This window comes from Pleurodeles waltl, chromosome 1_2 (assembly GCF_031143425.1).
Source record: "Pleurodeles waltl isolate 20211129_DDA chromosome 1_2, aPleWal1.hap1.20221129, whole genome shotgun sequence".
NCBI classification, from domain to species: domain Eukaryota; kingdom Metazoa; phylum Chordata; class Amphibia; order Caudata; family Salamandridae; genus Pleurodeles; species Pleurodeles waltl.
The window spans coordinates 274,859,172-274,886,541 of record NC_090437.1 but is presented as its reverse complement, the minus strand read 5'-3'; the positions used below and the strand labels follow the sequence as shown (position 1 = coordinate 274,886,541).

The window sequence follows — 27,370 nt, the reverse complement described above, 5'->3', positions numbered from 1 at the left end:
TATAGTTCCACTGGTATACCATCATGACCCGCCACTTCACCTCCTTTACTTGCTTTTATTGCTGCCCTTATTTCTCCTTGGGAAATCTGTTGGTTCAAAAGAGCCTATTGCCAAGAGGTAGGACTAGGCAGGGTATTCGTCTTCAGCCAGTCTCTCACCTCCTCCTCAGTCACTAACTTTTCTTCAGAATGCAGCTCTGTGAAGAACCTCTGAAATGCCATCTCTATGTCGGTACTACTCACACATTTCTCCCAAGTCCACCCACAAACGATCTCTCTAATAGCATTTTGGACTTGGTCCATCTTGATTTTCCAAGCTAACAGCTTCTGTGCTCTCTCTCCAAACTCAAAGTGAGCAAGCTCTTCTTGCTTCTTATTTTTTTATTATTCTGGCCTGTAATACTTATCCAAGCTGCTCCCTCAACTGTCTCAACCTTTTCCTTAAAGAATGTTTTTCTTCCGCATCTACAGCTATCAGCAGTTGGTCCTCGCATTTTGCCATCCCTGTCTCTAAAATACTCACTTCATTTCTATACTTCTTATTTCTAAAGCTTGTGAGGCTTGTGATTTTCCCCCTCAAAAGAGCTTTAAAAGTGTCCCAGACCACAGTAAGGAGAGCTGATCCCATGTTAGCCTTAAAAAATTATTCTGTCTCAATATGGAGTTGGGAAACAACGTCACTATCCAGCAGTAACATACAATCAAGAGTCCATCTCCTTACCTCAGAGAAGGATTAATGATTAGTATCACTGCTGAGTGGACCAATAAATGGGCAGAAATATCATCAACTGTTTCACTTAGCACCTGGTTGACTAAAAAGTAATCAATCTGGGAGGCATGCCCAAACTTTTTATTATGAAAGGAAACACCCTGTTGTGTGCCAACATTCTGCCTCCACAAATCACACAATCCATATTGCTTCATCATCCTTTTGAGATATGTCTGTGATTTAGGGGTGCCTGTGGGTCTACTTCTTTTTGACCTATCTAATATATTATCTAAAATCACATTGAAGTCACCTGCCAATATAATTGAACAAGAAAAGTCAAGGAGACTGGAAAAAAACACCTCAAGTGGTTTGATATTGTCACAATTTGGACCATGGAACCCAATTGATGAAAGGATTCTATCATATAGTTGGAGCTTTGTTGTGATCCATCTCCCTGATTTATCTGACATTACTCCCAAAATAGTCGCTTTAACCTGCTGTTTCATTAGGATGACAACCCCAATTTGAGTTAAAGTTATGATCAGTGTAAGCAAAGAATTGGACCCACTTTTGGGACTTGAACAATTCCTCACATTTGACTCTAGTCATATGTGGTCCCTGCAAAATTAGTATGTTGGCTGGAGACCCCCTTAAATATTGCAAGATCTTATCCCTTCTCCCTTTAGTATGTAGTCTGTTAACAGTTCATGACATGATTTGCATCCTCCTCTCTCTGGCCTATATCAGGTCTACACATTTGTTATATTCAGTAATAAACCAACTGAGGTGTTTGAGGATTTTTCCCCCATGCTCCCCACCACGTACTCCTACCCCCCCTCACACCTGTGACTTTCACCCACCAACCCCTGAAGAACCCCCACTGCTTCAACATGGACTAGCTGTTAGTCTGATTTTAGAGTACCATTGGGAAGACCTGGCCTTTAACCAAAAATAGTGGTAATATTCTTAACTTGAAAAACTGCACCTTATCACCAAAATAATACACAAAAAGTAGGGATACTCACATAACTCAGGAACCTTCTATTTAATGCTTTTAAAATCTTTCAGGCATCAGAGCTCCCTCCTTTGATGACCTCTAGTAACTCATCTGCTGCTCTTTGATCCCTCAGATTTAACATCTTATTATTATACATAACTCAAAGGGAAGTCAGAAATCTGTGCTGAGCCTTTGCACATAAACTTTTGAATTCCTCCAGCCGCATCCCCAGCTCCCATTGCCTATTTATAGTTGCTGTGGACAAACTGACCTGGTCTTGAAGGAACGTCCGTCTCGCTCAAAGATTTCATTGTTAGTGCATTAGTAATATCTTTTCTTCTTTAGAGCAAAGGGCTTAAAGTTTATAAGAATTTTATTTGGCTTTGTTTTTATAAGGATTTCTCCTAACGGGGTCCCTGTGAATCCTGTGCATATCCTTGCAATATTTTCCTCTCTGTCTTCTATCAATGTTCCGGTCTTTATAAGGGAAACCACATATGACTTTAGGTCATCACCCTCCACCCCCTCTGGAACATTTATAATTCTTAAGTTGTTTCTTCCTAAGCTGTTCTCCAGCTGTTCCAGTTTGCCATGTATCTCCTGCTCCCTACGCTTTAGTGACTGAATTTCTGCCTGGTTTTTCCCCAGTTCCACTTTTAGAAGTCCTACTGTGTCTTCTAGGGCCTAGATTCGGATGGTCAAAAGGTCCAACCTTTTCTCAAGTGCTTCACAGGTATCAACTATTTCCCCTTGGCTTGCTTCAGAAACAGCAAAGCCCTTTTCAAAGTCATCCAAGAGTGATAAGATCATATGGCCTGATTACGAGTCTGGTGGTCACTAGACTGCCAGACTCGCAGTGGCGGTCAGGGCCGCCACTGCTGTAGGGGTCCGGCCACCACATTACAACTCTGGTAGTCAGATCATCAGGGTACCGTCATCTTCGCTGTGATCGATGATCCAGACATGTTGATGGCGGGTGCAGGTTGCAATCAGCCAGGGTGGCGTTGCATGCAGCGCCACCCTGCTGATTATGACCTGGTTCTGTGCCAGCATTTTCATGGCAATTTTACCACCATGAAAAGGCTGGCAGAGAACAGGTGCAGGAGGCCACAGAGGGACCACTTAGCATGGGCAGTGCAGGGATCCCCCTGCCCATCACCCTTGCAATGCTCACTGACAGTGAGTATTGCAAGGGTGCTGGTGCCCCCTGCAGAAACCTGGGTTTCTGCCCACTAGCCCAGCGGGATAGTCGTAATGGGCCCGGCAGGGAGGTAGCCAGTAATGCAGCAACCTCCCCATGGGACGTTCAGTGGATGGGTCATGCAGTCCGCCGAACTCATAAGCAGGCCCATAGTCTCTAGGGAAGTGTTTAACTGTGCAGTTGATTGATCATTAAACTGCAGGGCCTTTAAGGAGGGTACCTCCTGTATAGGCTTCTATGTGGAGTCCTGAAATGGTGCAACACCTGCAGGAGCAGAAACTGCTACTGTATAACTGCTAATCTGATTGCTGTTTTTTCAATACCCTTACCTACATGCTCTCATGGGACTCCCCTCCAGACTTGGCAGAGCCTCAAACTTGTCCCCACTTTCCTTACCATTTCATCTCCATTGGCCATGGTTAACAAAGCTTGTACCTCTTCTCTCTTGCTTCTTCTTCAGCTTCACTAGGGAGGTCCCCTGATATCTACCACCAGTGGCAAAACCTTAAAAAAAGGCGGCAGTGAAGGAGTAGTTTTAGTTTGGTTAATGGTACAACTCTTTTGCTTGCTTAGCTTACTTTACTACTAATTAAAAAAAATCACATCTTATGTGAACTTGTCAGGTTTGAGGTACAGGGAGTGGTGAATGTAGGAGGGTCCCTATGCCTTTAGATTCTGTTACTGACGAAAGTGTGGGAAGTGTTTTTTGAAAGCTTCTCCTAGCCGTGTTCTACACCGAGCTGTGCACTTTCCTACCACTACCCTTGCTGGTGCTCTCCCCACCTTGGGCAGCTGTTTCATTAGTCTCTTTTCTGGGGCCTACCCCTCTTCACCGACCCCTACTCTTAACTCACGGAACCTGTAAAGTCATGTCCGCTTCATGTGCTTCCTGCTCTGACGCCTTCATTCTCTCCACCTCCACAGAACTGCTCTCACCTTCCACCGCTGCCACTGCAGCCGTTGTGCTTGTGCTGGTGCTGCGCTGCCTCCGCTCCCCCAAATGCACGCTGCTGCCCTGTGACTCCTCCACAGCTCCAAGTTGGTTCTAAACCAACACACAGCCCCACTGTACTAGTTTGTGGCCTTCTCTACCTCAAAAAGAGTTTCCCTGGGTTGTTCTCCCATCAAACACCAGCCAGGGTTTCCAAATGCTTAGGCGCTATAGTGACCAGCCACAACGCAGGCCGCCATGTTCTCCCCTAAAAACGTTTGACATTCTTTAAAAAAAAAGTCATTTTTCAATCAAATATCAACAATCACAGACTGAGTTATGTTCCAGACCAGGAAATAACTCTGTCCCGCGTTGCACACTATAAGGTCAATTTCGCTCCTTTCAGCGGTTCACCCTCCTTTACAATCTGTACGCAGACACTCTTCTCAGCATCAAATATACAATACAAATAACTTTTGTCTGCTCCACTAAAGAATTGATAGTATCCAATCACAAAAAGTCAAAGCAATCAAGCACTCAAACAAAACTTCAACCTGTGCGGTATCATTCAGATTGGTACAGATTCATACTGTGTACATTAGGATCCACTCGTAGGAAAGTACCATCTTGCCTGCCATTTTACCCCCATTTTTACATGCATGTAAGTTTGTTTTTGCCTGTCTCACTGGGATCCTGCTAGCCAGGGCCCCAGTGCTCATAGTTTGTGGCCTGAATGTGTGTACCTGTGTAGTGACTAACTGTGTCACTGAGGCTCTGCTAATCAGAACCTCAGTGCTCATGCTCTCTCTGCCTTTAAAATTATCACTATAGGCTAGTGACCATTTTTACCAATTCTAATTGGCACACTGGAACACCCTTATAATTCCCTAGTATATGGTACCTAGGTACCCAGGCTATTGGGGTTTTAGAAGATCCCTATGGGATGCAGCATTTCTTTTGCCACCCACAGGGAGCTCAGACAAATCTTACACAGGACTGCTTCTGCAGCCAGAGTGAAATAACGTATATTATTTCACAGCCATTTTCACTGCACTTAAGTAACTTATAAGTCACCTATATGTCTAGCCTTCACTTGCTGAAGGTTAGGTGCAAAGTTACTAAGTGTGAAGGCACCCTTGCACTAGCAAAGGTCCCCCCACATAGTTTAGGGCCATTTCCCTGGACTTTGTGAGTGCAGAGACGCCATTACACATGTGCACTACACAGCTTCACAATGCTAACTCAGAATATGGCCAAGTAACATGTCTAAGATCATGGAATTGTCCCCCCATGGCAAATGTGGTATTGGGGTGCCAATCCCATGCATCCCCGGGGCTCCACTATGGACCCCGGGTGCTGCCAAACCAGCTCTCTGGGGTTTTCTCTCCAGCTACCGCTGTTGCCACCCCATAGACAGGGTTCTGCCCTCCTGGGGTCTGGGCAGCCCAGTCCCAGGAAGGCAGAACAAAGAATTTCCTCAGAGAGAGGGTGTTACACCCTCTCCCTTTGGAAATAGGTGTTAAGGGCTGGGGAGGAGTAGCCTCTCCCAGCCTCTGGAAATGCTTTGAAGGGCACAGATGGTACCCTCCTTGCATAAGCCAGTCTTCGCCGGTTCAGGGGACCCCCAGTCTCTGCTCTGGTGTGAAACCGGACAAAGGAAAGGGGACTGACCACTCCCCTGTATATCACCACCCCAGGGGTGGTGTCCAGAGCTCCTCCAGTGTGTCCCAGACCTCTGCCATCTTGGATCCAGAGGTATGAGGGCACACTGGAGGCCTCTGAGTAGCCAGTGCAAGCAGGTGACGTCAGAGACCCCTCCAGATAGGTGCTTACCTGACTAGGTGGCCAATCCTCCTCTGAGAGCTATTAAGGGTCTCTCCAGTGGGCTTTTCCTCAGATAACGACTTGCAAGAATTCACCAGAGTTCCTCTGCACCTCTCTCTTCGACTTCTGCCAAGAATCGACCGCTGACTGCTCCAGGACACCTGCAAAACTGCAACAAAGTAGCAAGAAGACTACCAGTGACATTGTAGCATCTAATCCTGCTGGCTTTCTTGACTGGTTCCTGGTGGTGCATGCTTTGGGTGCTGCCTGCCTTCATCCTGCACTGGAAGCCATGAAGCAATCTCCAGTGGGTTGATGGAATCATCCCCCTGTTTCAGAGGCACCAAACTTCAGCACCACCAGTACTCTGGGGCCCCTCTCATCCTGACGAGCGTGGCCCCTGGAACACAGGTGGTGGATCTAAGTGACCCAGACTGTCCAGTGGTCCAGCTGTCCAAATTTGGATGAGGTAAGTCCTTGCTTCCCCTCTCCAGACAGTAATCCTGTGCACCACGTGAACTGCAGCTGCTAGGGCTCCTGTGTACATTTCCAGAGAATCCTTTGTGCACAGCCAGGCCCAGGTCCCCAGCACTCTATCCTGCATTGCTCAACTCCCTGAGTTGACCTCCGGCTTTGTGGGACCCTCTTTTGCAGTGTTGAGGCAACTGCCATGTTCAGACTTCTTGAACCGTTGTTCAAGTGCTTCTGTGGGTACTACCTTCTTGTGCGTGGGCTCTCTACATTGCTGAGGGCTCTCTCTGTCTCCTCTCACAAGTGGCAACATCCTGGTAATTCCTGAGACCGAGCAGCACCCTTTTTCTTCAACCACAACTCTTGCAGCTAGCAAGGCTTGTTTGCAGTCTTTTGCCAAAGAAACAACTCTGCATCCTCCAGCACTCGGTTGTACATCTTCTGCATGAAGGAGAAGTTCCTAGCACCTTTTGTTGTTGCACAATCTTCAGCTTCTTCCATCCTGAGTCAGCCATTTTGCACCTTCATCTGGGGTTTAGTGGGCTCCTGCCCCCCCTGGACACTTTCACGACTCTTGGACTTGGTCCCCTTTCTTTGCAGGTCCTCAGGTCCGGGAATCCGTCTTCAGTGTGTTTCAGTCTATTGTGGTTGTTGCAAAATCCTCTATCACGATTTTAGTGTATTTCTGGGGAAATAGTAGTACTTTACTCCTACTTTCCAGGGTCTTGGGTTGGGGTATCTTGGACACCCTTAGTGTTTTATTACACTCTCAGAGACCCTCTACACACTACACTAGCCTAGGGGTCCATTTGTGCTTCGCATTCCACTTTCATAGTATATGGTTTGTGTTGCCCCTAGGCCTATTGCATCCTATTGTATTCTACAGTGTGTGTACTATTTTTCTAACTGTTTACTTACCTGATTTTGGTTTGTGTGTATATTTTGTGTATTTTACTTACCTCCTAAAGGAGTATATCCTCTGAGATATTTTTGGCACATTGTCCCTAAAATAAAGTACCTTTATTTTTAGTAACCCTGAATATTGTGTTTTTTAAGATAGAGTACCTATATGATATAAGTGGTATAGTGGGAGCATTGCATGTCTCCTAGTTCAGCTAAGCTGCTCTGCTATAGCTACCTCTATCAGCCTAAGCTGCTAGAACACTACTAATCTACTAACAAGGGATAACTGGACCTGGCACAAGGTGTAAGTACCATCAGGTACCCACTATATGCCAGGCCAGCCTCCTACACCACTATATTAACCACACCTCAGATTCATGCAAAGATAAATGTACCTATATCAATTGTGGCGTGGATGACATCTTATGACAAGTACCATCAAACTTAGCAGACAATTACAGTATAGGCCCTCATTATACCATTGGCGGTAAATACCACCTATCGCTGCAGTGACGGCCACCAACATACCGCACAGCAGCTACCATCCATCTGCCATATAATGAGCACTGTCTGATTTCCGCCACAGTAAGGGCAGAAATCTGGCAGTGTTCATAGTGGTGAAAGGTGGTAACCTGGCGCTGCTAACACCAGCACCACCACGCCAATAGAAAGCCGCCAGCTGTATTTTGACCAGTAATACGCCTGGTGGTGTTCTGCTGGCTGGGTGCTGCTGGCGGTAGAGTGCCCCTTCCTGTTCCCTACCGGGCAACCTCCTGGACGGACAAGGTAAGTCGGGCGTCTGACAGGGGAGGGGGTGGCAGGGTGGGGGGTGTTGTGTGTGTTTCTGAGTGTCTGCATGAGTGTGTGAGTGTGTCTGATGTATGCGTGTGAGTGAATGCGTGTAAGAATGGTGACATGAGTGCGTGTCTGCATGTCAGTGTGATTATGTGTAAGAATGTGTGTGAGTATGTCTGGAAGTATGCGTGTATGAATGCGTGTATGCCAGTGTGTGTATGAATGCGTATATACCAGTGTAAGTGAATGGGTGTATGCGTGGTGCATGTGGGTGTCTGTGTGCGTGTCTGTGGGTGTGTGCAAGTATAGGGGTAGGTGTGTCTGAATGTATTGGAGGGGTGGGGAGTGAGTGATCAGATCAGAGGGGGTTAGTTTGTGTATGGGGTGGGGGTTAGTATGTGTATGGGGGTATATTGGATGGAGGGGGTAGGGGGCATCAGGTGAGTGTTGGGGGTGGGGGAGCCGCCTACTAGGGAAGGAATTCCTTGTCACCCGTAGGGCCGACTGCCATGGTTTTTGTGGTATTGCTAACGCCACAGAAACCATGGTGGTATGCCGGCTCATAATGCCATGGGTGGTACTATGTCGGCCGCCAGGCTGGAGAGGGACATCTCCGGCCCGGTGGCTAATACTGCCAAGGCGGTATGAGTGGAGAAGTGGCGGGTTGGCTGCAGCCAGCTCACCAATATCATAATGTGGCGGTATGTACCACCAGCCTGTTGGTGGTAATACTGCCACATTAACCCTGGCGGTCAGGAGACCGCCAGGGTCATAATGAGGGCCATATTGTCTTCTAGGGCCATATTGTCTTCTACACTTTTTAATACTATCCCTGGATCTTAGGTCACGTCGTACCTGATACAACTTCAAGTTCTTTTACTAAACACCACACTACCACACTCACACAACATTTGATACGTCTCCACAAAACACCATCCAAACTCCACTAATCACCGCATGCTAAACATAAACTTGTGCCGATATTGATACTCAATCCTCCACTCAGACAACTGTCTCCCGAATCTTCGTAACTCCACCGGTCATCCAAATTCTGGACATATGCACTAGGGACTGGGCTCTAGTAACTAAATAATCTATAATAAGTGATTCTAGCATCCCTTACTTCAAGATCTAGCTATCCTCACACTACTACCATTTTATGATGCTCTGGATCCATATTCTTATTTTTCTTCTTCTGGCAGACTCTTTGAGGATGCTTGAGAGGTAAAGAAGAGTTAAAGTAAACCTTTCAGTTCAATTGAAAGTATAACCTATTTGGAATCACATTAAAACGAGGAGGCGGAGGATAAGGTTCAAAAGTTTATTACAAATTGAGGACCAAACCAATGTAAATAAATCTCAAAAACATGCTACAAAAGAACAAAATCTCAAAAGGTGAAGTAAAGTATTGAATGAAGTTAAGTCCTATAAGCATAAGGCACACAAGAATTTCAGTTGAAGCAGTACAAAAGATAAGAAGCATAGGCCCTCATTATGACACTGGTGGTTAGTCCCGCTTACCGCTACGCTGATGGCTGCCAACATACCACCACTGTGGCGGATATCCGTTCACCATATTATGAACACACCAATCTGACAGAATACTGCCACATACACAAATTCTCCAGCCCAAAGGTCAGCGATAAAGTGGCAGTCCCAACACCTATACCGTTACGCCAACAAAACAACACCCATCACATTATGACCCACGAATCAACACGGCGGACATTTAATGGTGGTAAACCATTGGTGGTACATACAGCCGCGCTCATAATGGACACCCACATACATAACAACACCACATTGGCCAATACCAAAAACACACGCCTGACACCCATACACACACCACATCCACACCACTATAAAATACCCACCCACAATACCCACAACCCCTTATGAACACCAATTTCTACCAGGAGACTGAGAAGAAGAGCACAGAGACAACTAGACACACACACCGCTCACAACCATACACCCCTCACGCACTCCACATCACCCACCCCACCACATTACCCAACACACTCACACCAACACACATCACACTACAACCATGGCACCAAAAAGGCACCCCCCGTTTCACTGAAGGGGAGTTAAGGGTCATGGTGGAGGAAATTGTCAAGGTAGAGCCACAACTCTTTGGAGCACAGATACAGCAGATTTCCATTGCAAGGAAGATGGAGCTATGGCGGAGAATCGTGGACAGGGTGAACTCAGTGGGACAGCACCCAAGAACAAGGGATGACATCAGGAAGGGGTGGAACGACCTACGGGGGAAGGTACATTCCATTCCAGCAAGGCACCAGCTTGCCATATAGAGGACTGGCGGTGGACCTCCACCTCCTCCCCCACAGCTCACACCATGGGAGGAGCAAGTCTTGGCAATCCTGCATCCTGAGGGACTCACTGGAGTTTCGGAGGACTGGACACTGCTAAGCTAAATTTACTACCTATCACCCCCCAATACCTGCATGCCAACTCACACCCACACCCTCACTCCCATCACTCCACTCCATCCCACACACTGCACCTACACATATGACTAACCCCAATTCCAAGCCCTGCATGCCATACCAATGCATGGACACCCCTCCCAGCCCTGCATGGACACCCATCACTGAAGCATGCACAGCATAGGGAAACTAACATGCCCACAATACATCACCATACACAAGCAAAAGATGGCAGGGCAACACCAACGATAGAGGGGAAGGCAGGGATGTACAAATGTCAAACACTTGAAGCATAATACATCACTTATATCTCCACAGGTACCCCAGCCAATATCAGTGGAGATGAGGTGCCACCACTGTCCAGTCCCCCAACAGAAGATGCCCCCAGTGATGACAGTAACTCTGGACTTCAGGATCTGGAGGACCTACCTGGCCCATCAGGGACCACTGGACAGCCGGTCAGCCAAGCACAATCACAGTCTACAACAGAGCCTCCCCCATCAGGATCCAATACCAGAGCACCCACCCAACGAACCCAAACCTCTGTCCCCTGGACATGTCAATCAGCAGTGTGCCCACCTGTACAGAAATCCCAGGCCACACCTTGACCCCAAGACAATCAGGGACCTGGGGTCAGTGGCAGTGGGCACATCATTCAAGGGACGGGGGCACAGACCAACAGGGAAACTGATAGGGCTGCTGAGAACCAGGGGGAGGACAGGAACAGGGTACCGACTCTCCAAGAGGCACTCGCCGAGATCCTGGGAGCCTACTAACATTTCTAGGATACGATGTGCCAGATGCTTCAAAATGGGCAGGAGAACAGGCAGCTGGAGGAGGGACCGTACCAGGGGCTGGAGGAGGGACCGTACCAAGGGATCAGGGAGGACTTGCAGGCCAGCGACACCCCGCTGATCTCCATTGCAGGGGTGCTGGCAGACATGGCCATCACATGAGGGAGGCAACAGCACACCAGCGGGCCCCTACCACTAGCCAGACAACTGAACAGCCCTCCACTTACACTGCTGCTAGTGGGCAGGAGGCCCTGCCACAGAACGCACAGGCCACCAGCATCCCTCCCCCTGCAGAAGGGGAACCACCCTGCAAACGTTCCCTGCGACCCAGACAGAAGCCAGGGACAACTGCCAAGACCACCGCCAAGAAATGAGACTCTCCTGAATGTCCCCCTTGTGTCCCACCCTGTCACCTTGTCCACTTGAACTGCTATGGATACCTTGACACTGCACCTGTGCTATAAACAGACTGGAACAATACCCTGGACTTTTCTTCATCATCACCCATTCCATTGCACTTTCCCCTCAATTTCTTAGCACTACAATAAACACCCTTGAACACAACTCAAATACTTGTATTTCATGTTTTGAAACAGTGTATTGATGGAAACAGTTATATCCGTTGCAAAAGAACTGTACAGTGTGAGAGCATAATGACCTGTAGCTAGCTGTAGTCAGCACATCAATAGACAGATATCATTGCACTAACACCTGTAAACTGAGAATCCATATGAGACATTAAGTAGAAGTAAAAAGTGGGTAATGCCATCATGGCACAGCCACACAGAATACACCAATAATCATGGTAATGTTAAGCTGCACTGTCTCACCTGTGTGTCATTGGAATTACTGAAGGATGACTGATGTTCTGTTGTTCTCATCCTCATCCTCAGCCTCTTCCTCCTCACTGTCATTAGGGTCTACTGCTGCCACGGGGGCATCTCCAGTCTCCTCCTCCTGCAGAAAAGGTACATGGCGTCTGAGGGCCAGGTTGTGCACATGCAGCATGCCACTACTATCTGGCAGGCCTTCTCGGGTGAGTAGCGCAGGGATCCACCTGTCAGTTGGAGGCACCTGAACCTGGCCTTCAGGAGGCCAAAGGTCCACTCAATGATCCTTCTGATTTGCCAGTGTGCATCATTATAATGTTCTTCAGCCCTTGTCCTGGCATTCCTCACAGGGGTCAGCAGCCACAATAGGTTTGGGCAGCCAGAGTCACCTGCAGGTATTGAGGGACAACATTTAGCCACACACTATCCTATGAGGTTAACATCAGAGGAATACACCGGGTGGGGACCAAGGCTTACCTATAAGCCACACCATGTGCCTCTGTAGTTGGGCCATCACATTTGGGATGCTGCTATTTCTCAGGACAAAGGCATCATGCACTGACCCAGGATACTTAGCACTGACGTGGGATATGTATTGGTCTGCCAGGCACACCATCTGCACATTCATGGAGTGGAAACTCTTACAATTCCTGTACACCTGTTCATTCTGGCGGGGGGAACAAGAGCAATATGTGTTCCGTCAGTCGCCCCAATAATATTGGGAATATGTCCCATTGCATAGAATCTGGCCTTCACAGTGGTCAAATCTTCCACCTGGGGAAAAGCTATATAGCTGCACATGTGTTTTACTAGGGCAGGCAACACTCTTGCCAGCACGATTGAGAATATTGGCTTTGACATTCCCGCTGTCACTTGGAAAGAACCTGTTGCTGGAAATGGAGCACTGATAGCACTTGCACATGAGGGGGGATCCCAGTCGGTTGATGGATAGATGAGATTAGGTCAGGCTCCAGCTGCGCACACAGCTCTGTGATTGTGGCCCTGTCCATTCTGTAGGTGAGGATAATGTGCCTGTGCTCCATTGTAGCTAAGTCCACCAGTGGTCTGTACATGGGAGTAAGTCTCCATCTCCTATTCATCCGCAGCAGTAGGTATCTAAGGGACACAAAAGTGAGTAAGCTGTCACAATTTGAACAACTAAACCACAACAGCAGTCCACATCGTGCACTTATGTATTGGGACAGTGTAAATTTCAAAGTATGTGCCTATTTATCCTGTGACACAGCAATTCTCAATAGGCCTGCTCACCCCCCCCCCCGAAATGGCGACCGCCTGTCCTGTAAAGATAGACAGGTGGAAGAGGGGTAATTCTGCCGACATTGGGCATCGTGGCGGTAGGTGGTCGTGCACCGCCATGCAATTCCTCATTGGATAATATTGGGCCCTATGGAGTGCAGTGGCCAATGGGGATGTACTCCGGTGGTGACAGTGTACACCGCCGCGGATTTGACCGCCATTTTCTATCTGATTGCTCACTTCTTTCCTGACCTTCAACAGGAGATGACCTACACTGCGTGTGCTGCTGTGGCCTGTGTCTGGAACCTACCAGGGCCCGAGTGACCGGGGAAAGGGCCCCAGCCTTCACTTCGGAGGAGTTGGAGCGACTGGAGGATGGGGCCCTACCCCTGTACGGACTGCTGTATGGGCCTCCAGACCAACAGGTGAGTACACTTTGGGCAAGATGAATGTGGCATAGATGCATGCAGATGTGTGCAAAGGCATTGTGTAAGGTGGGATTATCTGTTGGTGGTGTACATGTTGTGCGCTGGGCTATGTGTGTGCTAATGGTGATGGAAACGAGTATGGTGGGCCATGTGTGTGACAATTGGATGGACTGTTAGTTTAATGGAGTTCTCCTGTATGTATTACCTCTGCAGGTCAGCACCCATCAAAAGAAGGGATTATGGCGTGCTATCGCCAAGGAGGTGCGGATCCTGGGGGTCTATGGCAGGCGGAAATGCTGGGCATGGAAGACCGCTAAGGCCCAGCTGGGGATTGCCTCCCAACGAGGAAGGGGTGCTCGTCGGACCCTGACCCCCCTGATGGCCTGCATACTGGTGGTGGCGTACCCTGAGCTGTATGGGCGCTTGAGGGAATCATAGCAGCCTCAAGGGGGTGAGTACAGTGGGTATCATTGCATCTTTTGGCTGGTGGGGTGGTATCCGGGTTGTGGCTGTGTGTTAGTGGGTGCCCCTAAGGCCAGGCCAGACATTGCGGCGTGGGTCATCTCTAGGGTAATAGTTGCACGTCAAATACAGGTAACCTAGCTTGTTAGTAGTCACTTTCAGGCAGGGCATTGTGGGTCCCAGGTGTGCTGCAGTTGGCGGCGTGTGCTCCTCATCTTGCCTTGGTAACTAGTCATATTACTGGCAGTGCAATGCGTATTGCTTAGGCCTGTTCCCTGTGTGTGAGGGTGCTGTGTACGCCAACGGTGGTGTTGGTGCAGTAATTGACCCAGTGTTTCCTTTTTTCTCTCTGCCCCCCTTTTTTGTTCTGTCATCCTGTCCTTCTGTGCATTAGCATCATCTGATGGAGGAGCAGGGGCACTGGCGACAGAGGGAGCTTCATCCCACAGGACCCTGAATGCAGAGTCCACCAACGCTGAGGGAAGTAGTGGGACGGAGGGCGAGGGGAGCACCACGGCGGAGACAGGAGGAGACGACACAGACTCACCTCCTCCGATGGGAGCTCTCTGGTGGTGGCGGACACCTCTGTGACCACCCCAGCTTCAGGTACAACCGCCACCCCCGTACCAGCACCGCCCTCCCAGTGGCCTCTCAGTGAGTTGCCCGTGCCTGCTCACCCAGGAGGGTGGGAATCTCCTTCGCCCCAGGCACCTCAGGCCCTGCCCTAGTGAGCCCTGCTGCCCTGAGTGAGGAGGCTATTGACCTCCTGAGATCCATCTCTGTTGGGCAATCAACCATTGTGAATGCCATCCAGGGGCTGGCATCCCAGATGCAGTAAACTGTAAACTTCACACTTGTATAGCACACTACTCACCCGTTAGGGTCTCAAGGCGCTGTACGCATACCACTGTGGAACCCCTCCTGGCTTTTCCCTGTGAAGTGCCCACTCCTGGGCAACCCCCAGGGTGAAGCCAGGCATCCCAGCGCTGTCAAGGCCGTTGTGGAGATTTAGCAGGCTTAAGACCCATCAATTAGAGTAGGCACCGAGGCGAGAATTATCTGGTCCAGGGGAATTGAGCCCAAGACCTGCCGAGGTGGGAATTGAACCCTGGTCCCGGGCCAGATCTCTGCATCAGGGTCTGCCACTCTAACCATTGTGCCACACTTCTCAGATGCAGCAATGCAATGCATTCCTGGAGGGCATTCACTGTGGATTGGCGGCCCAGCAGAGAATGATTCAGGTTCTGGCCTCCTCTCTGATGGCAGCCATTGTCCCTGTTTCAACCGTCCTCCCTCCAACTACCACTTCCCAGTCCCATTCCCTTCAACCCCAACCCATCTCAGGCACACAGACAGATGAACATGCACACAAGGCAATACACAAGAGTGGCACAGGCAAACACAAGCACCACACTTCATCCCACAGGCACTCACGCAAACACCATACAGTTACAGACACAACAACATCCTCTGCCTCCACTGTCTCCCCCTCCTCCTCCTCCTCCTCCTCCACCTCCCTCCCAGTCACGTCTATACTCACACCTGCATGTACTACATCTACATCCACTACCAGCATCACCACACCAAGCAGAACACACCTCAGACACCTGAGACACACCTGGCAGACACCTCCTCAACAGCCATGCACACGTCCCCTCTGTCCTCTTCCACTCTGTCTGTCACCCCTCCTAAGGGACACAAACACAAGCATTCACACACCCAACAGCCACCCACCTCACATCAGCATACTGCCCATGCACCTGCACCTAAATCCAGCAGACACCTCCAACAAACACTCCCTCATCCTCCACTCCCATTACTCCTCCCTCCTCCCACCCCACCATCCCTGAAAAGCTTTTCCTTTCCCAATTTGACCTCTTCCCTACCCCTCCCCCCATCCTGCACATATGGGCAGGGTACCAAGGACACAACCCAGCACCTCAGCCAAACAGTCCACGGGGACAGTGGTAGCACCACCTACTCATGGTGGGAAGGATACCAAACCTCCATCACAGAAGGGGAAGGAGCCATCACCACCAAGGAAGAAGGGGAAGGGGCCTGCACCACCAGGGAAGAGTGGGAAGGGGCCTGCACCTCCTGTGAATAAGGGGAAAGGGCCTGCACCACCTGTGAAGAAGGGGGAGGGACCTGCACCACTTGTGAAGAAGGGGAAGGAGCCTGCACCACCAGGCAGAGAGGGGAAGAGCCCATCCACCCCTGCAAGGAAGGGTAAGGGATCCACAACCCAGGAGAAGACAATGCACTCTACGCCAGCGGAGGGTGTCAGACTGCAGCTGCCACCACTACCAGCTGTCACTGGGCCCCCACCACCAGCTGTGGAAGTACAGCCATCAGAGAGTGCAGAGGCTGCCCAGGAGGCACCTCCATCCACCACCACAGTGCAGCCATCGGACAGTACAGAGGCTGCCCAGGTGGCACCTCCAACCATCACCATAGTGCAACCGTCACCACCAGGGGACACCATGTAGGCCACACTCCAGGGGCTGCTGTGTGAGTTGCCCCCTCCAGAACCAGTGGGCAAGTCTCCCTCTTCAGAGACTGTGACCTTGCACTCCCCAGGACAAAGCAATGGGCATGTTGCCCTCTCCAGAACCAGTGGGCAAGTCACCCACTTCAGAGACTGTGGCCTTGCAGTCCCCAAGACAAAGCAATGGGCATGTTGCCCCCTCCAGAACCAGTGGGCAAGTCACCCACTTCAGGGACTGTTGCCTTGCACTCCCCAGGACAAAGCAATTTGCATGTTGCACGCTCCAGAACCAGTGTGCAAGTCACCAACTTCAGAGACTGTCCTTGCACACCCCAGGACAAAGCAATGGGCGTGGAGCCCCATCCAGAACCAGTGGGCAAGTCACCCAGTTCAGAGACTGTGGCCTTTCAGTCCCCAGGACAAAGCAATTTGCATGGAGCCCCATCCAGAACCAGTGGAGACGTTCTCGTATTCGGCTGAGGTGCCCCCACTTCCTCCTGAGGTGCCTTCCCACTTGCAAAATGATGTCCCTGCAGTGTTCTCTCAGGATGTGTCAGGATACATGTTGGGCCTTGGACTGTGCCCTGTGGCCTTGTGTGCCCTTATGTTTTTGGACTAGCCATTGGCCCTTTATGTACATCTATAAATATATTTGGTTCGTGTGGTGGGTTTTGCTATGCTCCAGCATTGTGGTCCGTGTTTCACTATGCTGTGTGTCGTGTGCCATTGGTTTACGTGTGTAGCTGGTTGTGTGTAGGGTGCGTGTGTCGGGTGTGTGTTGTGCGTGCGTGTGTCACTGTTGTTTTCCTCCCACCCTCCCTTGTGTGCTAGGCGGCTGTACTCACCGTCATCATTTTCGTCGGCGTTGGTGTTCCAGGTGGAGCATGGCGTCGAAGATCATCGGGAAGACTTGATGTTCGGGTTCCATGACGGCGTGGTTCTTCCCTGTGTCTCCAATGGTGAGCCCTCTCACTTCTGAGCTCTGTTTCCACCAGGCTTTTGTTGGCTTTGGTACCGCTCCGGAAAAGGTGAGTTAAATAATTTTGAAGATTTATTATTTACCTATAAGTAATAAAAAAAAAATTAACTGCACATTAACTCATGAAAATAACTTTGAATTATTTAATTAAATATATTAATCCAATATTAATATATCTTAGATAATATAAAAAACACCCACAGTTACATTTTATTTAACATGTATCACATTTTGGTCAAATCTATGTGTTGAATTAATATAAAATATTTTTTATTTTTTAACAAAAGTTGTAAAGCCTAATTATATTTTTATTTGAAATTAAGGGCCTGATTTAGATGTTGATGGAATCCGTCCCACCCTTGTTTTTGTGTCAGAGAATCCCTCTGCCGACTGGGTGGTCCACCTGCTCCAATTAGATGCTGGCAGGACAATTGATGAACGTCCGTCAGTAAACCACCATCTCTGCCATAATTTCTCACCCGTGTCGATTGTGCCATAGGCAAAAGTGGCTGGTGGCTAGGCCACAGCCACTTTAACCACCGGGCCAACCAAGATGTGCCTTCTGGCTGACGTTACTGTGGCAGCTAAACCTCTACACCTCAGTTAGCAGAATCAAAGGCATGTAAGGTTGAAACTTACTTCTTCGACTTTTCACTTTCCTTGCCATTATGAACCCGATCATAAAAGCCCTACTTTTTCTGCTGCTACTGGACTACAAAGAAAATCGACCCCAGGGTCACCGTAACTGAAGGCAAGTGACTGTTTTAATTGTTACCATCGGAGATGTCTGTGTCCTTAGCTCTGGGCTTGTGCATTTTTTTAAAATACTTGCAAGCAATAGTACAATAATGTCCAATACATATGTGTGTAATGTGGTAGTTTAAGAAACTTAAAGAAACACACCTCTATATTTTATTTACCAATTTGGTCCTCACTGCCTTCATGCTAATGGTCATCTACACAAAAGGTCACATAAATCCCAAGTTCAAAATGTGTCCATACGGGTGTATTTAATCATTTTCCCTAAACTACCAAATCAGAGACATACACATTACACATTATTGTTGTCACGTGGGCTCTCATTATCCTGAATGAGACTACTGGATTTCTAGGTAGCAGGATCGTTCCTGGTGTGGGGGACTGAGTCTGACCCACTTGGAAGGACCTCTGTCACCTTCAATCCGGTTTTGCTCCGGCTAACTAGCAGTGCCTCATCTCTCCCAAGGGGGAGAGATGATTGGGCAGCCGAGCGCATGACATCTTTAGAACTTCTCAGGGAAGTCGTGGTCACTCAGGTCCCAAGCAGCTCTCTCATTTACAGTAGGATCTCATATACAAATGACATAAGCAGTTTAAGTTTTATATATTGTTTTTAATAAAACGACTGCATTTTAGATAATAAGGCATGAACCGCAATAGCCAGAACCATACAACACAGTAGGATTTAAATAGTCATGATGAGAATGAAACATAAGAACAACGCTATCATGGTGTTAATAAGTTCTATTCCCTCTCAGTATCTTATATTTCAAGCACAGCATGTTAAGCTTTTAACTTGCCTTTCCGACTCCCCGGGGAGACATCAACCCTCATACCTGAGCAAAGGCCTGTGATCTGGTTCAGCATCTGCAACAAGGCAGTCAGCGTCTAGTTGTGGTTCCCTGGTCGGAATCTCCCTCTCCTTTGTATTAGGACAAGGAAGTCTTTTTATAACTAACATGTCAGTGTGATCACAAAATGTCCCTACGCAAGAATGTATCCAGAGACTAAACTCCTACCACGTCTATCGGCAATGTACCAGACTGTATCCTTGACTGAAGCACAGAGTGAGCAAGAATGTGTTATTGAGAACCCCAGTGCTGAAGTAGGCTAAACAGTGTGATATCAAAAATAAAACAAGACCGTAGAACTGGCTATTTGAAAAATAACAGTACGAAGCTGAATAAAATGCATTTAGAGCAAAGTGCACAGAGGTTCTATGCTGCAAGCAAGGAATAAAATACATCCAGGGCAAAGTGCGCAAAGGCCTAACGCCAGAAGCAAACGTGCAAAGGATACATAAAAATGACCACACTACACCCTCCCCTTGTCGGTAGTAAGTGGTTCTAACCAAAAACGAAAAACAAAAATAACATGCCCCAGACATTAAAATATACAAAACATATTTCGACAAGTCCGGAGGACAGCAAAGCACAGAACCATATTTAATTTCGTAAGCATGTGACGGTAAAGCCGAATCAATACAATGTCAATTTAGAAGAAAACCCAATTTCAAATGGAAGCCACGGAAAGCAGGATATCCTCCACCTCGGCAGATGTCAACACCAGAAAATCCACGCCCACTACTATCATGGAGCAGGTGTGTTCCAAAGCCCCAGAACCATCCAAGGCGGCATCCCATGCAGGGCCTATGAACGAGACAATACCATCTTCCTCCAGGAAGGGAATCTCGTAAACTGTCTCACGAAGCAAACGCAACCGCAGTGCACATGTCTGGGAATGAGCCCTAATCGGGAACATCAACAGATTAGCATCAACCACTGGGGGCGCTGCAGTGAGAGACAGAGAGCCATTGCATGTTCGAATGAGCACCAGAGGCACCGAAACACGCGTTGCACACAATCCAAAACTGGTCAGAATGACAGAGACCAGTCACACTCCAAATGTCCCAGGAGTGTTGCTCCAAAATGCTGCATCATGCGCTCACGACACAGCTGCGCTGATGGGAGCGCCCATATTGGATCTGGTCGCGGCGGGACAGCCATTGCGGAGGAACAACAGCAACAGCAACAGCAACAGCAAAAGACCAGCCAATAAAGCCAAAGTGATCGGAAATCCTCCAAAGATGCTTCCGAAAATTGAATGAATAGCCGAAGGTATCAAACCGAATATGGAAGAGAAGGCATGAGCAAACCCAACACCAACGGCTTTAAAAAAATGTGCAATTCCAGCAGTGCTGGACGCATTAAATATACGTCCCACGAGTTCACCAAAGTGGCTCGGAAAGTTAGCATTTAAAAGGGACTGTATTTCTGCTGATTACCTCGCCACCTGAAGTGCGTAGGTCTCGCGTGCAGATGTAAGGGCCACATGCTTTTGAAACAATAGAGCCTTTAGTCAACTCAACTTGTCGAAATTCACCTTGGAAGTAGCAATGTGAGGCCAGATGTCTGCTACCTCCCTAAATTGAGTGGGGGGAAACAACACATTTCCGCAGCACGTAATGGCCTTGGTGACAACGACCACGTAAACTATTCCGGCACGCATGCCACAACAGGCTTCACTGTTAAGAAGGACGTAGCTGCCGTTTGAAAGCACCTGGAATGTGTTTTTAATCACGGGGACTGGAACTACGTTTAGGTAGCAGGCTAAATTCGCAACTGAGGCATTACACGCCCCATGCAAGGACAGCTGCTTACAAACCATCGAATGGCTGACGGAAGTTTCACATTCAGTACCGCTAAGAAAATCCTCCCTCATACCATTAAGACATCTGTATAAAAAGGGAAGCTACCACACCTCATGTATGTAACTGTCTCCCAATTTCTCATACCTGCCCACCGGAATATGCTTCAAACAAGAAGTGAATTGCAGAGTGGAAATAGGCAAATCTATAACCCCGTGTATCAACCATTCAGCTGACGGAATCTCAGCCACAGTAAAAGGCAACTTCTCCAACTTTTCAATATTCAACATCACATATGTCGCCTCCTTTTTAGCCATCAGCTGCTGCTGACGTATCAAATTAAAGGAAAAGAAAATCTCCCTGGCTTTGACGTGCTGCCACAGAACACGACCTACCTTCAATGTCTGTAGAGTCCAGCCCAACTGCATAATGGACCACGTTTGACTCTGCCCATGATATAAAGAAGACATATCTGATCTAATAATGTCTATAGCAGAGGAAACAATGTTGTCAATCGTATATACACGGTCGGACAAGGTATGCATCCCATTATCTACAACAGACAACGCTTGCTTCAAATTCTCCTGATCTATCTGCCTCAACCGGGCTGCTGCCTCCTGTTGTGAAAGTTTCCATATCTCATTGTACACTTCATACAAAAAACATTTTTTTCGGGGCACTCTTGGACCTGACAAAAAATCTTGCAAGCCAGTATAATTAGACAGTAACGTGAGATGTATCTTAACTGCATCTAGTGTGGATGACTTTAACCATTGTTGACAAAGTTTCCCCACGCAATATTTAGTAATGATATCAGCATGTTCTGGTGATATATAGCGAGGGTCTGCCCTACTAGTCCTGAAACCCCCCGAAGAGGTGACAAAACATTGATGACACCCATTAGTGTCTGTGGGCCACAATAACCACCCGCCTGGACGTGTCAATGAAGTGTTAAGCGTACCATTCTGGACCCAGTCTGTAAGCTAACTAAATGTGGCATTAATATAATGTTGCCAATTGTCAGTTTCGAAGGGACAGGTATGCCAGGCATATTTAATTCTCTAATCGTTGCTAAGCCTAAGCAGCTAGTCTGTTGTACAGTGTCATTTAAGAAAATCATCTGGACAGGAATAATACATGCCCTAAACAATGTCTCCCTACCCCGCATTTGCCAATTTTTTGTTCCCCAAACACTTTTCAAATCAATAGTTTTGGACCAGTATTCATACCCCTCAACAGATAGTTTGGATACAAACAAATTGGAATACAGTAATTTGTATCAGTCAACAACATTTGCTTATTAGCATGCGGAGTAACTCTAAAATATTATGACTTAGCACTCTGTTGATGATGCCCAGAAAAATATGCAAAGTTGTCAGAATAAGTTATAGAACTCCCCTGTGGAGGAGTCGGGCAATGTTCCCATTGCATATACTCCAATATTGATTTAGGGCTACTGGCTTTATGAATAAAGTGGTGTCCATAATAATTGTAACAAAACATGTCACCATAATTATCTCTAAACTGGTAAGCATCTTCATTTTCATAGACAGTATAATACTGCAATTCTGTCAACATAGAATCAACTGTCTTCACATGCCAATCGTCAGATACACTGCCTGGTATAATGATATCATTCATTGATAATTTGAGAACATACGGTATTTGAATTATTTCAGTGGGACCATATATATCAAACATTACTCTATCCCACACAATCCCATCCGGAATAGGTACAGCAGAAATGCTCACAAAGGACAGGTCTCTTCGAACTATGCGTGATGAAAAATGCGGTTTCAACACCTTCTCCACCTGCTCAATCTCAGATCGCTCAGGAAGAAAATGACCATGTATCTCCAGAAAAAAGGTGACAACAAACCCCAGCCACAGGAAAAAAGCCATCACAGTCATAAAAAGCCACAGGTAGTTCCAAGGAAAAACAAAATACGTATGTTTGAGCCAATACAACAGTTTACATGGACCCAGGGCTGGTGTTGAAGAGGACGAAGAGTCCGACACGGCATCATCATTGTTATTAAAGCAGCCGGAGGCAGTTCTCGCAAAAGGTGCAACCGCAAACAAAGGAGCAGATTGTGTCTCTCGCCGTGGTACGCTGTAGATAACAGCTTCAGCATCATCAGTACTCACAGCAACTTGATCAAAAGATTCCAAATTATTCGTTGTTAGTGGAACAATTGCAAGATCAGCTTCCACCCTCCCCAAGCTCGGAGAGAAAACAGCATTGGTGCAAATCACCTGCAGCGGAACATCGTCCCCAGTAGTGAGAGGGATTCCGGAACTACTGGGCGTTCCTCTTGGTTTGCTGTGCAGATTCGGCCACATGGTGTAACTTGACATTGTCAATGGATACAGAGGGATTCCCTTTGGCCACTTGCAACGGCGGCAAAATCACAGTTCTTGTGCTGTGTACCCCTAGTACAGGGACTGGCGCACGATACGAAGGGCCAAATTCTTTTTTTACTGCGACCTTTTCATGCACAAGATCCCCAATTCTGGGAATCCAACCAGTGGGCATCACTGGTACATCCTTAATTCCCGTGGAGGCAGCACTGGCAGAAGAGTTATCTTCACGGAATTGTTGTAAATCCTGCAAAACAGTGACACAATCATTTATGTCAAAGGGCGTATCTGCTGCCTCCACACCAGGACCATCTAGATCAGGAACATACATTTGCGTTCCAAACAGGCACTCATATGAAGTACGACACCCCAGGGACCTTCTAGGCAAGTTATTCAGTGCTCTCTGTACTCCATACAGGTGGGCTAGCCAGCTACGACCCGTACCTACAACTCTGGCCGTTAAGGATTGCTTTAAATCGCAATTTAAACGCTCCACGACAGAATTTCCCTCGGGATGAAATGGAGACGAGAACTGGAGTTGGACCCCCAATGAAGCCATGGTGTCCCTGAATGCCTTAGAGGCAAAAGTAGGGCCCTGGTCCGAATGAAAAGCCGCAACTGCATATGTATCGACAAAGATGCGCAAATCTTTAATAACAGTCCGAGCGTCAGCCGAGCGCTCTGGCCAGACCCACACAAATCTTTTAGCACGTATCTACAGCTAACAATATATATTTGTATGCACTATCTGGGGTCAACGGACCACAATGATCCAAGTACACACACTGTAATGGTTTATTCAATATTAGAAGGGGCGTCTGCTGCGGGCGTCTAGCTGTGGAAACTTTAATTTGTTGACAAATGTCACAACAAAGGACATACTGCTTCATCTCTTTATAGAGACCAGGCCACCAGTAACGGGCCTGTAAGAGCGAAATTGTGGCAGCCACGCCAGCATGTGCAGATGTCGCCCCCTCATGAGCTGCAGTGATCAATTGAGGTTGCACAATTTTATTGGGCATATCGCGTACACCAACGCCTGGGATTTTAACCTCAGCGTTCAGCATACCACCCATGGAATAATGATATTTTGAAGGGAATCCTTTAGGATATGGCGTGCCATCAGCCGTAGCCCTTATGGCAGCCAAAATCTCTGTAACTGGTTTGGAACTCGAACGAGTTACTGCGGCTACAGTGGCAACTGCCACCGCCGACTTCGCGGCTTCATCAGCCAAAGTATTTCCAGCAACGTGTATTCCAACGCGCTGGTGTCCAAGTGTATGCACAACATTGACTTTAGGAAGCGTTTCCTTCAGATCCGCAATCTTCCCCCACAGTAACCTGTGTTTGATGGTGTTGCCCTTGGAATCTCTGAACCCATTTAACCTCCAGTAATGTAAATATTAATTGAAAGACTGAACACAGTAATAGGAATCACAAACAAGTAGTGTAAACTGTGCTGGATCCGCATGTTCTAATGCTAATAACAGAGCCTTAAGCTCAGCCAACTGTGCCGTACAGTCTCCCAAGGTCTGTGTTTAAGTATGTTGGGGGTAGAACTTCTCCCCCTCCATATAGCCGCTCACCACTGCACATGCAGCGGAATACTGCTGTTTAGTTCCCACTGCAGGCTGCGCAGAGCCATCAGTATACATGACCACTTGATATTGATCAATAGGCAACGTGCCATCGGGAACTGGGTATTCCATTTCATATTGAAGAAATTCTTGAGTCTGCAGTTTTGGGTCAAAAATGTAATCTACATCAGTGGCTGTCAAAGACGTAGCCCATTGTATCCAGCGCGGGTGTAGTGCTTTCGCATTAGGAACACTCGCTTTTGTAACAGCCTCTAAGGCTGGAATCGGGGAAACGACAATGATGCGTTGGCCCTGGGCAAGAGGTCTTTCTTTAATCACAGCCATCTGTACAGCAGTGAGAATTTTCTCTGTTTGTGCAAAGCGATGTTCTGCAGCAGAATACAAGTGAGACTTGTATCCTATCGGGACTGTCTCACCCTCATTAAAGGTGACATACGTAAACCCAACGGCCCCAGCGATTACCCTGATGACCAGATGTGTCTTATTGTCCTGTGTGTGTAAATGTTTTACAGCTAAGAGATCAGTTTGCAAGTCTCGAAGTATATGGGTGTGCTCAATCGTCCAAAATCTACTCGAAAAATTTGGGCGAATCAACTCGTATAAAGGCTTTATACGTGTAGCATAATCAGGAATGTAAGTTCTGCCACAATTTAGAAATCCCAACAACGACTGGAGTTTCTTAATCGTATTAGGAGGTTGCAAACGTGCTCATTTTTCCAAAAAGTGTGGCGCTAGGCTCTTACCCTCATTCGACAGCTCATATCCCAGGAAAATGACGGTGAGGAAGGCAATTTTTTATTTTTTAAAGGTGAATTTGTAGCCAATTTCGGCAAATCCTACAACAATGCGGGCAACCCGCCTTAAATGTTGTAACAACTCGTCATCTGTCAGATATATATCATCGACATATGACAAAGCCTTAGGGTCCAATTCGTGCAAAATTTCAGTGACACGAGCTGAAAACAGTCCTGGGCTATTCTTATACCCCTGAGGCAAACGACAAAATTTTTCTGAGAGCCAAACGCGCTAAAGCTAGTAAAATCACTACTTTCGGGCGCTATATTCTGGCAGGAGAAACCATTCGAGATATCTTAAGTGGTTTTGTATTTTTTACGCACTAAATTATTCATAAGCGCAGCGCTGTGTGAATTTTGTATTGCATATGTGCGTGTATGACCATTTAAATGTCTGTAATCCACCACTATCCTATAAGAATGGTTCGGTTTAGCTACAGGGAATAAGGGATTATTCATCAGCGAGACACAGGGCTCAATTACCCCCTGGTACTCCAATTGTGTAAGTATGTTCCTAACCGATGCCCTTGCTTCAAATTTTATAGGATATTGCAGTTGTGGCTGAGGTTCGCCTTTAATTGGAATTACATGATAAGGTGAATCCCTAACCCACCCCACATGATTTCTATATAAGGCAGGTGCTTGTGCCAGAGCCCATTTAATGCTATAGGACTCTGCGAGTTCTCCCAGAAAAAGTGGTGAGAACGAAGGTGTAATAACCTCCTCCCCAACTGGACAGTCGCGAGCAAAGTCATGGGGCCAATCCTGTTCAGCCAGCAGAATGTCATACAGTTTGACTACACGATCCCAAAAGATGGCGTTTATTGTGCGCTCAATGTCCCCTTCCAACTGTAAAGTTACTGTATAAACTCTATCGGGATCAGAGACACGCATATCTGCTGTTTCGACTTGTATGAAGTCATCAGTTGCTTTCACCTCCAGATGCTCTAGAAGATTCCGGTGAACTATTGTGACCTCTGCAGCGCTGTCTAACAGTGCTATTGCCCATGTCTTGTTCTTCAAGAGAACTCTCTTGTTGTGTGGCATGTCTAACTGAGACCGCCGCCACTTTTTTCTTTTTAAGCTGCTGTTTTTGTTGGATCGGTTTCTCTTCCTTCTTGACAGAAACCTCCAAAGAGCGTTGTGATTCCTGTCTCGGTTTCACATACTCAGTTCTCCGCTCTGACCGCCCACCTCTCTCATTTCTCTTTTCCGATGAGTCCTGAAAGGAACGAGATTGGCGTGTATCAGTATATTGATATCTATCAGGCGTCTTCAAATTATCCCTATTTCTGAGATTATATTTAGCCTGCGGGGTCTCCGGTTGTGCAGATTCTCCCCTTTCTTTTTTAGGTGTTTGCTGTTTTTTCTCCCAGCGCTTTTTAGTACCCTCAGGTTGCTGTTGTTTAGAAGTATCCTTACTACTCTTACCCTGAAACTGTGGTTTTTGCGGTCTAGCCCCTAGGCCATCACGACCGATACTCGAATATGTTTCCGCTATTATTCTCGGCAGATCCCGCTCCTGATTAAGCTGCGGGATGTCTCGAAGACGCATACGCACCGCTAGTGCCACTGCCTCCCCTTTTAGATTACTCAATATAATAGAAGAAACCGTGGCAAAATTGCCCATCAGTTGCATCCCTAAATCTAAGGCTGGGGCAGCCCCATATTCATCTTGAATTTGTTTTAGCAC

General features: G+C 47.5%; 1 long non-coding RNA gene across 1 annotated transcript in view; it reads left to right on the top strand.

Annotated features, from left to right (window-relative positions):
• The window catches only part of LOC138295500 (uncharacterized), an 88,002-nt gene that overhangs the window by 45,996 nt on the left and 14,636 nt on the right, over nt 1–27,370 (top strand). The gene's annotated exons all lie outside the window — the stretch shown is intronic.